Consider the following 14,794-nt stretch of genomic DNA (forward strand, 5'->3'; position numbering starts at 1 on the left):
TCTATACAGGGATGGGATATATGCAGGCGGGCACCCATACAGGGGTGGTATATATGAGGGAGGGCACCCGTACAAGGGTGGGATATATGTAGGTGGGCACCCATACAGGGGTGGGATATAAGCAGGCGGGCACCCATACAGGGGTGGGATATATGCAGGCGGGCACCCATACAGGGGTGCGATATATGAGGGGGGCACCCGTACAGTTGTGGGATATATGAGGGAGGGCACCCGTACAGGGGTGGGATATATGCAGGCGGGCACCCATACAGGGGTGAGATATAAGCAGGCAGGCACCCATACGGGGGAGGGATATATGCAGGCGGGCACCCATACAAGGGTGGGATATATGCAGGCGGGCACCCGTACAGGGGTCGGATATATGAGGGAGGGCACCCGTACTGGGGTGGGATATATGCAGGTGGGCACCCATACAGGGGTGGGAAATATGCAGGCGCTCACCCGTACAAGGGTGGGATATATGCAGGCGGGCACCCGTACAGGGGTGAGATATATGCAGGCGAGCACCCGTACATGGGTGAGATATATGCAGGCGGGCACCCATACTGGGGTGGGATATATGCAGGCGGGCACCCGTACAGGGGAGGGATATATGCAGGCGGGCACCCATACAAGGGTGGGATATATGCTGGCGGGAACCAGTACAAGGGTGGGATATATGCAGGCGGGCAACCGTAAAGGGGTGGGATATATGAGGGCGGGCACCCGTACAAGGATGGGATATATGCAGGCGGGCACCCGTACAGGGGTGGGATATATGCAGGCGGGCACCCGTACAAGGGTGGGATATATGCAGGCAGGCACCCGTACAGGGGTGAGATATATGAGGGCGGGCAACCGTACAGGGGTGGGATATATACAGGCGGGCACTCGTACATGGGTGGGATATATGGAGGTGGGCACCCGTACAGGGGTGGGATATATGCAGGAGGGCACCCATACAAGGGTGGGATATATGGGGGCGGGCACCCGTACAGGGGTGGGATATATGAGGGCGGGCACCCGTAAAGAGGTTTGATATAGGCTGTCGGGCACCCATACAAGGGAGGGATATATGGGGGCGGGCACCCGTACAGGGGTGGGATATATGCAGGCGGGCACCCATTCAGGGGTGGGATATATGCTAGCGAGCACCCGTACAAGGGTGGGATATATGCAGGTGGGCACCCGTACAGGGGTAGGATATATGCAGGCAGGCACCCGTACAGGGGTGAGATATATGAGGGCGGGCAACCGTACAGGGGTGGGATATATACAGGCGGGCACTCGTACAGGGGTGGGATATATGCAGGTGGGCACCCGTACAGGGGTGGGATATATGCAGGAGGGCACCCATACAAGGGTGGGATATATGGGGGCGGGCACCCGTACAGGGGTGGGATATATGAGGGCGGGCACCCGTAAAGAGGTTCGATATATGCAGTCGGGCACCCATACAAGGGAGGGATATATGGGGGCGGGCACCCGTACAGGGGTGGGATATATGCAGGTGGGCACCCGTACAAGGGTGGGATATATGCAGGTGGGCACCCGTACATGGGTGGGATATATGCAGGCAGGCACCCGTACAGGGGTGAGATATATGAGGGCGGGCAACCGTACAGGGGTGGGATATACACAGGCGGGCACTCGTACAGGGGTGGGATATATGCAGGTGGGCACCCGTACAGAGGTTTGATATATGCAGTCGGGCACCCATACAAGGGAGGGATATATGGGGGCGGGCACCCGTACAGGGGTGGGATATATGAGGGCGGGCACCCGTACAGGGGTGGGGTATATGCAGGCGGGCACCCATACAGGGGTGGGATATATGAGGGCGGGCATCCGTACAAGGGTGAGATATATTAGGGCGGGCACCCGAATAGGGGTGGAATATATGAGGGCGGGCACCCGTACAGGGGTGGTATATATGCGAGAGAGCACCCGTACAGGGGTAGAATATATCAGGGGGGGGGCACCCGTACATGAGTGGGATATATGAGGGAGGGCACCTGTACAGGGGTGAGATATATGAGGGTGGGCACCCGTACAAGAGTGAGATATATGAGGGTGGGCACCCGTACAGGGGTGGGATATATGAGGGTGGGCACCCGAATAGGGGTGGAATATATGAGGGCGGGCACCCGTACAGGGGTGGTATATATGCGAGAGAGCACCCGTACAGGGGTAGAATATATCAGGGGGGGGGGCACCCGTACATGAGTGGGATATATGAGGGAGGGCACCTGTACAGGGGTGAGATATATGAGGGTGGGCACCCGTACAGGGCTGAGATATATGAAGGCGGGCACCCGTACAGGGGTGGGATATATGCAGGCAGGCACATGTACAGGGGTGAGATATATGCAGGCGGGCACCCATACAGGGGTGGGATATATGAGGGCGGGCACCCGTGCAGGGATGGGATGAATGCGGGCGGGCTCACGTAGAGGGGTGGGATATATGAAGGCGGGCACCCGTATAGGGGTGGGATATATGAGCGCGGGCACCCGTACAGGGGTGGGATATATATGAGGGCGGGCACCTGTACAGGGAGTGGGATATATGAGGGCCGGCACCCGTACAGGGGTGGGATACATGCAGGCGGGCACCCGTTCAGGGGTGAGATATATGAAGGCGGGCACCCATACAAGGGTTGGATATATGGGGGCGGGCACCAGTACAGGGGTGGGATATATGAGGGCGGGCACCTGTACAGGGGTGGGATATATGAGGGCGGGCACTCGTAAGGGGGTGGGATATATGCAGGCGGGCTCCCGTACAGGCGTGGGATATAAGAGAGCGGGCACCCGTACAGGGGTGGGATATATGAGCGCGGGCACCTGTATAGGGGTGGAATATATAGGGGCGGGCACCCGTACAGGGGTGGGATATATGCAGGCTGGCACCCATACAAGGGTGGGATATATATGAGGGCGGGCACCTGTACAGGGGTGAGATATATGAAGGCGGGCACCCGTACAAGGGTGGGATATATGAGGGCGAGCACCTGTACAGGGGTGGAATATATAGGGGCGGGCACCCGTACAGGGGTGGGATATATGCAGGCGGGCACCCATACAAGGGTGGGATATACGTGGGTGGGCACCCGTAACGGGGTGGGTTATATGAGGGCCGGCACCCGTACAGGGGTGGGATATATGCAAGCGGGCACCCATACAAGGGTGGGATATATGCAGGCGGGCACCCATTCAAGGGTGGGATATATGGGGGGGAGGCACCCGTACAAGGGTGGGATATATGTGGGCGTGCACCCGTACAGGGGTGGGATATATGAGGGCGTGCACCCATACAGGGGTGAGATATATGCAGGCGGGCACCCGTACAGGGGTGAGATATATGCAGGCGGGCACCCGTACAGGGGTGGGATATATGCAGGCGGGCACCCATACAAGGGAGGGATATATGGGGGCGGTCACCCGTACAGGGGTGGGATATATGAGGGCGGGCACCCGTACAGGGGTCGGATATATGCAGGAGGGCACCCGTACAGGGGTGGGATATATGCAGGCGGGCACCCGTACAGGGGTGGGATATATGAGGGAGCGCACCCATACAGGGGTGAGATATATGCAAGCAGGCACCCGTACAGGGTTGGGATATATGCAGGTCGGCACCCATTCAGGGGTGGAATATATGCAGGCGGGCACCCGTACATGGGTGGGGGTAATACGCAGGCGGGCACCCGTACAATGGTGGGATATATGAGGGCGGGCACCAGTACAGGGGTGGAATATATGCAGGTGGGAACCCGTACAGGGGTGGGATATATGCAGGTGGGCACCGGTACAGGGGTGGAATATATGAAGACGGGTACCCGTACAGGGGTGGGATATATGCAGGCGGGTACCCGTACAGGGGTGGGATATATGCAGGAGGGCACCCATACAGGGGTAGGATATATTTAGGCGGGCACCCGCATAGGGGTGGGATATATGCAAGCGGGCACCCGTATAGGGGTGGGATATATGCAGGCGGGCACCTGTACAGGGTTGGGATATATGCAGGCGGGCACCCGTACAGGGATGGGATATATGCAGGCGGGGACCCATACAAGGGTGGGATATATAGGGGCGGGCACCCGTACAGGGGTGGGATATATGCAGGCGGGCACCCGAACAAGGGTGGGATATATGGGGGCGGGCACCTGTACAGGATTGGGATATATGCAGGCGGACACTCGTACAGGGGTGGGATATATGCAGGTGGGCACCCGTACAGGGGTGGGATATATGCAAGAGGGCAACCATACAGGGGTGGGATATATGAGGGAGGGCACCCGTACATGGGTGGGATATATGAGGGCGGGCACCTATACAGGGATGGGATATATTTTCCGGCGGGCACCTATACAGGGATGGGATATATTCCGGCGGGCACCCGTACAGGGGTGGGATATATGAGGGAGAGCACCCGTACTGGGGTGGGATATAAGCAGGCGGGCACCCGTACAGGGGAGGGATATATGAGGTGGGCACCCGTACTGGGGTGGGATATATGCAGGCGGGCACCCGTACAGGGGAGGGATATATGAGGGGGGCACCCGTACAGGGGTGGGATATATGAGAGCGGGCACCTATACAGGGATGGGATATATGCCGGCGGGCACCCGTACAGGGGTGGGATATATGAGGGAGGGCACCCGTACAGGGGTGGGATATATGCAGGTTGGCACCCGTACATGGGTGGGATATAATCAGGCGGGCACCCATACAGGGGTGGGATATATGCAGGCGGACACTCATACAGGGGAGGGATATATGCAGGCGGGCACCCGTACAGGGGTGGGATATATGAGGGAGGGCACCCGTACAGAGGTGGGATATATGCTGGTGGGCACCCATACACGGGTGGGATATAAGCAGGCGGGCACCCGTAAAGAAGTGGGATATATGAGGCGGGCACCTGTACAGGGGTGGGATATATGAGGGCGGGCCCCCATACAGGGATGGGATATATGCAGGCGGGCATCTGTAAAGAGGTGGGATATATTAGGCGGGCACCCGTACAGGGGTTGGATATATGAGGGGGGCACCCGTACAGGGGTGGGATATATGCAGGCGGGAACCAGTACAAGGGTGGGATATATGCAGGCGGATACCCGTACAGGGGTGGGATATATGCCGGCGGGCACCCATACAGGGGTGGTATATATGAGGGAGGGCACCCGTACAGGGGTGGGATATATGCAGGTGGCACCCGTACATGGGTAGGATATAAGCAGGCGGGCAACCATACAGGGGTGGGATATATGCAGGTGGGCACCCATACAGGGGTGGGATATATGCAGGCGGGAACCAGTACAAGGGTGGGATATATGCAGGCGGATACCCGTACAGGGGTGGGATATATGCCGGCGGGCACCCGTACAGGGGAGGGATATATGCAGGCGGGCACCCAAACAGGGGTGGGATATATGCAGGCGGGCACCCATTCAAGGGTGGGATATATGGGGGGGAGGCACCCGTACAGGGGTGGGATATATAAGGGAGGGCACCCGTACAGGGGTGGGATATATGCAGGCGGGCACCCATACAGGGGTGGGATATAAGCAGGCGGCCACCCATACAGGGGTGGGATATATGCAGGCGGGAACCCGTACAGGGGTGGGATATATGAGGGCGGGCACCCGTACAGGGGTCGGATATATGCAGGCGGGCACCCATACAGGGGTGGGATATATGCAGGCGGGCACCCATACAGGGGTGGGATATATGCAGGCGGGCACCCATACAGGGGTGGGATATATGCAGGCGGGCACCCGTACAGGGGTGGGATATATGAGGGAGCGCACCCATACAGGGGTGAGATATATGCAAGCAGGCACCCGTACAGGGTTGGGATATATGCAGGTGGGCACCCATTCAGGGGTGGAATATATGCAGGCGGGCACCCGTACATGGGTGGGGGTAATACGCAGGCGGGCACCCGTACAATGGTGGGATATATGAGGGCGGGCACCAGTACAGGGGTGGAATATATGCAGGTGGGAACCCGTACAGGGGTGGGATATATGCAGGTGGGCACCGGTACAGGGGTGAAATATATGAGGACGGGTACCCGCACAAGGGTGGGATATATGCAGGTGGGTACCCGTACAGGGGTGGGATATATGCAGGAGGGCACCCATACAGGGGTAGGATATATTTAGGCGGGCACCCGCATAGGGGTGGGATATATGCAGGCGGGCACCCGTATAGGGGTGGGATATATAGGGGCGGGCACCCGTACAGGGGTGGGATATATGCAGGCGGGCACCCGAACAAGGGTGGGATATATGGGGGCGGGCACCTGTACAGGGGTGGGATATATGCAGGCGGACACTCGTACAGGGGTGGGATATATGCAGGTGGGCACCCGTACAGGGGTGGGATATATGCAAGAGGGCACCCGTACAGGGGTGGGATATATGAGGGAGGGCACCCGTACATGGGTAGGATATATGAGGGCGGGCACCTATACAGGGATGGGATATATTCCGGCGGGCACCTATACAGGGATGGGATATATTCCGGCGGGCACCCGTACAGGGGTGGGATATATGAGGGAGAGCACCCGTACTGGGGTGGGATATAAGCAGGCGGGCACCCGTACAGGGGAGGGATATATGAGGTGGGCACCCGTACAGTGGTGGGATATATGCAGGCGGGCACCCGTACAGGGGAGGGATATATGAGGAGGGCACCCGTACAAGGGTGGGATATATGAGAGCGGGCACCTATACAAGGATGGGATATATGCCGGCGGGCACCCGTACAGGGGTGGGATATATGAGGGAGGGCACCCGTACAGGGGTGGGATATATGCAGGTGGGCACCCGTACATGGGTGGGATATAATCAGGCGGGCACCCATACAGGGGTGGGATATATGCAGGCGGACACTCATACAGGGGAGGGCTATATGCAGGCGGGCACCCGTACAGGGGTGGGATATATGAGGGAGGGCACCCGTACAGAGGTGGGATATATGCTGGTGGGCACCCATACAGGGGTGGGATATAAGCAGGCGGGCACCCGTAAAGAAGTGGGATATATGAGGCGGGCACCTGTACAGGGGTGGGATATATGAGGGGGGCACCCGTACAGGGGTGGGATATGTGAGGGCGGGCGTCTATACAGGGATGGGATATATGCAGGCGGGCACCCATACAGGGGTGGTATATATGAGGGAGGGCACCCGTACAGGGGTGGGATATATGCAGGTGGGCACTCGTACATGGGTAGGATATAAGCAGGCGGGCACCCGTACAGGGGTGGGATATATGCAGGTGGGCACCCATACAGGGGTGGGATATATGCAGGCGGGAACCAGTACAAGGGTGGGATATATGCAGGCGGATACCCGTACAGGGGTGGGATATATGCCTTCGGGCACCCGTACAGGGGAGGGATATATGCAGGCGGGCACCCAAACAGGGGTGGGATATATGCAGGCGGGCACCAATACAGGGGTGGGATATATGAGTTGGCACCCGTACAGGGGTGGGATATATAAGGGAGGGCACCCGTACAGGGGTGGGATATATGCAGGCGGGCACCCATACAGGGGTGGGATATAAGCAGGCGGCCACCCATACAGGGGTGGGATATATGCAGGCGGGAACCCGTACAGGGGTGGGATATATGCCGGCGGGCACCCGTACAGGGGTGGGATATAAGCAGGCAGGCACCCATACGGGGGTTGGATATATTCAGGCGGGCACCCATACAAGGGTGTTAAATATGCAGGCGGGCACCCGTACAGGGGTCGGATATATGAGGGAGGGCACCCATACTGGGGTGGGATATATGCAGGTGGGCACCCATACAGGGGTGGGATATAAGCAGGCGGGCACCCATACAGGGGTGGGATATATGCAGGCGGGCACCCATAAAGGGGTGGGATATATGCAGGCGGGCACCCGTACAGGGGTGGGATATATGCAGGCGGGCACCCGTACATGGGTGAGATATATGCAGGCGGGCACCCATACTGGGTTGGGATATATGCAGGCGGGCACCTGTACAGGGGAGGGATATATGCAGGCGGGAATCCATACAGGGGTGGGATATATGCAGGCGGGCACCCGTACAGGGGTGGGATATAAGCAGGCAGGCACCCATACGGGGGTTGGATATATTCAGGCGGGCACCCATACAAGGGTGTTAAATATGCAGGCGGGCACCCGTACAGGGGTCGGATATATGAGGGAGGGCACCCGTACTGGGGTGGGATATATGCAGGTGGGCACCCGTACAGGGGTGGGATATAAGCAGGCGGGCACCCATACAGGGGTGGGATATATGCAGGCGGGCACCCATAAAGGGGTGGGATATATGCAGGCGGGCACCCATACAGGGGTGGGATATATGCAGGCGGGCACCCGTACATGGGTGAGATATATGCAGGCGGGCACCCATACTGGGTTGGGATATATGCAGGCGGGCACCTGTACAGGGGAGGGATATATGCAGGCGGGAATCCATACAGGGGTGGGATATATGCAGGCGGGAACCAGTACAAGGGTGGGATATATGCAGACGGGCAACCGTAAAGGGTGGGATATATGAGGGCGGGCACCCGTACAAGGATCGGATATATGCAGGCGGGCACCCGTACAGGGGTGGGATATATGCAGGCGGGCACCCGTACAAGGGTGGGATATATGCAGGTGGGCACCCGTACAGGGGTGGGATATATGCAGGCGGGCACCCATACAGGGGTGGAATATATGCAGGCGGGCACCCGTACAAGGGTTGGATATATGCAGGTGGGCACCCGTACAGGGGTGGGATATATGCAGGCAGGCACCCGTACAGGGGTGAGATATATGAGGGCGGGCAACCGTACAGGGGTGGGATATATGCAGGTGTGCACCCGTACATGGGTGGGATATAAGCAGGCGGGCACCCATACAGGGGTGGGATATATGCAGGCGGACACTCATACAGGGGTGGGATATATGCAGGCGGGCACCCGTACAGGGGTGGGATATATGAGGGAGGGCACCCGTACAGAGGTGGGATATATGCTGATGGGCACCCATACAGGGGTGGGATATAAGCAGGCGGGCACCCATACAGGGGTGGGATATATGCAGGCGGGCACCCATACAGGGGTGGGATATATGCAGGCGGGCTCCCGTACAGGGGTGGGATATATGCCGGCGGGCACCCGTTCAAGGTAGGGATATATGCAGGCGGGCACCCATACAGGGCTGGGATATATGAGGGGGGCACCCGTACAGGGGTGGGATATATGAGGGCGGGCACCCATACAGGGATTGGATATATGCAGGCGGGCACCCGTAAAGAAGTGGGATATATGAGGCGGGCACCTGTACAGGGGTGGGATATATGAGGGCGGGCACCCATACAGGGATGGGATATAAGAGGCGGGCACCCATACAGGGGTTGGATATATGAGGGGGGCACCTGTACAGGGGTGGGATATATGAGGGCGGGCACCCGTACAGGGGTGGGATATATGCCGGCGGGCACCCGTACAGGGGAGGGATATATGCAGGCGAGCACCCATACAGGGGTGGGATATATGCAGGCGGGCACCCATACAGGGGTGGGATATATGAGGGGGCACCCGTACAGGGGTGGGATATATGAGGGAGGGCACGCGTACAGGGGGGGGATATATGCAGGCGGGCACCCATACAGGGGTGGGATATAAGCAGGCAGGCACCCATACGGGGCTTGGATATATGCAGGCAGGCACCCATACAAGGGTGTTATATATGCAGGCGGGCACCCGTACAGGGGTCGGATATATGAGGGAGGGCACCCGTACTGGAGTGGGATATATGCAGGTGGGCACCCATACAGGGGTGGGATATAAGCAGGCGGGCACCCATACAGGGGTGGGATATATACAGGCCGGCACCCGTACATGGGTGAGATATATGCAGGCGGGCACCCATACTGGGTTGGGATATATGCAGGCGGGCACCCGTACAGGGGAGGGATATATGCAGGCGGGCACCCATACAGGGGTGGGATATATGCAGGCGGGAACCAGTACAAGGGTGGGATATATGCAGGCGGGAACCAGTACACGGGTGGGATATATGCAGGCGGGCAACCGTAAAGGGGTGGGATATATGAGGGCGGGCACCCGTACAAGGATGGGATATATGCAGGCGGGCACCCGTACAGGGGTGGAATATATGCAAGCGGGCACCAGTACAAGGGTGGGATATATGCAGGTGGGCATCCGTACAGGGGTGGGATATATGCAGGCGGGCACCCATACAGGGTTGGGATATATGCAGGCGGGCACCCGTACAAGGGTGGGATATATGCAGGTGGGCACCCGTACAGGGGTGGGATATATGCAGGCAGGCACCCGTACAGGGGTGAGATATATGAGGGCGGGCAACCGTACAGAGGTGGGATATATTCAGGCGGGCACTCGTATAGGGGTGGGATATATGCAGGTGGGCACCCGTACAGGGGTGGGATATATGCAGGCGGGCACCCATATAAGGGTGGGATATATGGGGGCGGGCACCCGTACAGGGGTGGGATATATGAGGGCGGGCACCCGTACAGGGTTCGGATATATGCAGGCGGGCACCCATACAGGGGTGGGATATATGCAGGCGGGCACCCATACAGGGGTGGGATATATGCAGGCGGGCACCCGTACAGGGGTTGGATATATGAAGGCGGGCACCCGTACAGGGGTGGGATATATGCAGGCGGGCACCCGTACAAGGGTGGGATATATGCAGGTGGGCACTCGTACAGGGGTGGGATATATGCAGGCGGGCACCCATACAGGGGTGGAATATATGCAGGCGGGCACCCGTACAAGGGTTGGATATATGCAGGTGGGCACCCGTACAGGGGTGGGATATATGCAGGCAGGCACCCGTACAGGGGTGAGATATATGAGGGCGGGCAACCGTACAGGGGTGGGATATATGCAGGTGTGCACCCGTACATGGGTGGGTTATAAGCAGGCGGGCACCCATACAGGGGTGGGATATATGCAGGCGGACACTCATACAGGGGTGGGATATATGCAGGCGGGCACCCGTACAGGGGTGGGATATATGAGGGAGGGCACCCGTACAGAGGTGGGATAAATGCTGATGGGCACCCATACAGGGGTGGGATATAAGCAGGCGGGCACCCATACAGGGATGGGATATATGCAGGCGGGCACCCATACAGGGGTGGGATATATGCAGGCGGGCTCCCGTACAGGGGTGGGATATATGCCGGCGGGCACCCGTTCAAGGTAGGGATATATGCAGGCGGGCACCCATACAGGGCTGGGATATATGAGGGGGGCACCCGTACAGGGGTGGGATATATGAGGGCGGAGACCCATACAGGGATTGGATATATGCAGGCGGGCACCCGTAAAGAAGTGGGATATATGAGGCGGGCACCTGTACAGGGGTGGGATATATGAGGGCGGGCACCCATACAGGGATGGGATATAAGAGGCGGGCACCCGTACAGGGGTTGGATATATGAGGGGGGCACCTGTACAGGGGTGGGATATATGAGGGCGGGCACCCGTACAGGGGTGGGATATATGCCGGCGGGCACCCGTACAGGGGAGGGATATATGCAGGCGGGCACCCATACAGGGGTGGGATATATGCAGGCGGGCACCCATACAGGGGTGGGATATATGAGGGGGCACCCGTACAGGGGTGAGATATATGAGGGAGGGCACGCGTACAGGGGGGGGATATATGCAGGCGGGCACCCATACAGGGGTGGGATATAAGCAGGCAGGCACCCATACGGGGCTTGGATATATGCAGGCAGGCACCCATACAAGGGTGTTATATATGCAGGCGGGCACCCGTACAGGGGTCGGATATATGAGGGAGGGCACCCGTACTGGAGTGGGATATATGCAGGTGGGCACCCATACAGGGGTGGGATATAAGCAGGCGGGCACCCATACAGGGGTGGGATATATGCAGGCCGGCACCAGTACATGGGTGAGATATATGCAGGCGGGCACCCATACTGGGTTGGGATATATGCAGGCGGGCACCCGTACAGGGGAGGGATATATGCAGGCGGGCACCCATACAGGGGTGGGATATATGCAGGCGGGAACCAGTACAAGGGTGGGATATATGCAGGCGGGAACCAGTACACGGGTGGGATATATGCAGGCGGGCAACCGTAAAGGGGTGGGATATATGAGGGCGGGCACCCGTACAAGGATGGGATATATGCAGGCGGGCACCCGTACAGGGGTGGAATATATGCAAGCGGGCACCCGTACAAGGGTGGGATATATGCAGGTGGGCATCCGTACAGGGGTGGGATATATGCAGGCGGGCACCCATACAGGGGTGGGATATATGCAGGCGGGCACCCGTACAAGGGTGGGATATATGCAGGTGGGCACCCGTACAGGGGTGGGATATATGCAGGCAGGCACCCGTACAGGGGTGAGATATATGAGGGCGGGCAACCGTACAGAGGTGGTATATATTCAGGCGGGCACTCGTATAGGGGTGGGATATATGCAGGTGGGCACCCGTACAGGGGTGGGATATATGCAGGCGGGCACCCATATAAGGGTGGGATATATGGGGGCGGGCACCCGTACAGGGGTGGGATATATGAGGGCGGGCACCCGTACAGGGTTCGGATATATGCAGGCGGGCACCCATACAGGGGTGGGATATATGCAGGCGGGCACCCATACAGGGGTGGGATATATGCAGGCGGGCACCCGTACAGGGGTTGGATATATGAAGGCGGGCACCCGTACAGGGGTGGGATATATGCAGGCAGGCACCCGTACAGGGGTGGGATATATGAGGGAGGGCACCCATACAGGGGTGAGATATATGCAAGCAGGCACCCGTACAGGGTTGGGATATATGCAGGTGGGCACCCATTCAGGGGTGGAATATATGCAGGCGGGCACCCGTACATGGGTGGGGGTAATACGCAGGCGGGCACCCGTACAATGGTGGGATATATGAGGGCGGGCACCAGTACAGGGGTGGAATATATGCAGGTGGGAACCCGTACAGGGGTGGGATATATGCAGGTGGGCACCGGTACAGGGGTGGAATATATGAGGACGGGTACCCGTACAAGGGTGGGATATATGCAGGCGGGTACCCGTACAGGGGTGTGATATATGCAGGAGGGCACCCATACAGGGGTAGGATATATTTAGGCGGGCACCCGCATAGGGGTGGGATATATGCAGGCGGGCACCCGTATAGGGGTGGGATATATGCAGGCGGGCACCTGTACAGGGTTGGGATATATGCAGGCGGGCACCCGTACAGGGATGGGATATATGCAGGCGGGAACCCATACAAGGGTGAGATATATAGGGGCGGGCACCCGTACAGGGGTGGGATATATGCAGGCGGGCACCCGAACAAGGGTGGGATATATGGGGGCGGGCACCTGTACAGGGGTGGGATATATGCAGGCGGACACTCGTACAGGGGTGGGATATATGCAGGTGGGCACCCGTACAGGGGTGGGATATATGCAAGAGGGCACCCGTACAGGGGTGGGATATATGAGGGAGGGCACCCGTACATGGGTGGGATATATGAGGGCAGGCACCTATACAGGGATGGGATAATTCCGGCGGGCACCTATACAGGGATGGGATATATTCCGGCGGGCACCCGTACAGGGGTGGGATATATGAGGGAGAGCACCCGTACTGGGGTGGGATATAAGCAGGCGGGCACCCGTACAGGGGAGGGATATATGAGGTGGGCACCCGTACAGTGGTGGGATATATGCAGGCGGGCACCCGTACAGGGGAGGGATATATGAGGGGGGCACCCGTACAAGGGTGGGATATATGAGAGCGGGCACCTATACAAGGATGGGATATATGCCGGGGGGCACCCGTACAGGGGTGGGATATATGAGGGAGGGTACCCGTACAGGGGTGGGATATATGCAGGTGGGCACCCGTACATGGGTGGGATATAATCAGGCGGGCACCCATACAGGGGTGGGATATATGCAGGCGGACACTCATACAGGGGAGGGATATATGCAGGCGGGCACCCGTACATGGGTGGGATATATGAGGGAGGGCACCCGTACAGAGGTGGGATATATGCTGGTGGGCACCCATACAGGGGTGGGATATAAGCAGGCGGGCACCCGTAAAGAAGTGGGATATATGAGGCGGGCACCTGTACAGGGGTGGGATATATGAGGGGGGCACCCGTACAGGGGTGGGATATGTGAGGGCGGGCGTCTATACAGGGATGGGATATATGCAGGCGGGCACCCATACAGGGGTGGTATATATGAGGGAGGGCACCCGTACAGGGGTGGGATATATGCAGGTGGGCACTCGTACATGGGTAGGATATAAGCAGGCGGGCACCCGTACAGGGGTGGGATATATGCAGGTGGGCACCCATACAGGGGTGGGATATATGCAGGCGGGAACCAGTACAAGGGTGGGATATATGCAGGCGGATACCCGTACAGGGGTGGGATATATGCCTTCGGGCACCCGTAAAGGGGAGGGATATATGCAGGCGGGCACCCAAACAGGGGTGGGATATATGCAGGCGGGCACCAATACAGGGGTGGGATATATGAGTTGGCACCCGTACAGGGGTGGGATATATAAGGGAGGGCACCCGTACAGGGGTGGGATATATGCAGGCGGGCACCCATACAGGGGTGGGATATAAGCAGGCGGCCACCCATACAGGGGTGGGATATATGCAGGCGGGAACCCGTACAGGGGTGGGATATATGCCGGCGGGCACCCGTACAGGGGTGGGATATAAG

This window comes from Procambarus clarkii, chromosome 45 (genome assembly GCF_040958095.1).
Source record: "Procambarus clarkii isolate CNS0578487 chromosome 45, FALCON_Pclarkii_2.0, whole genome shotgun sequence".
Classification (NCBI taxonomy): Eukaryota; Metazoa; Arthropoda; class Malacostraca; order Decapoda; family Cambaridae; genus Procambarus; species Procambarus clarkii.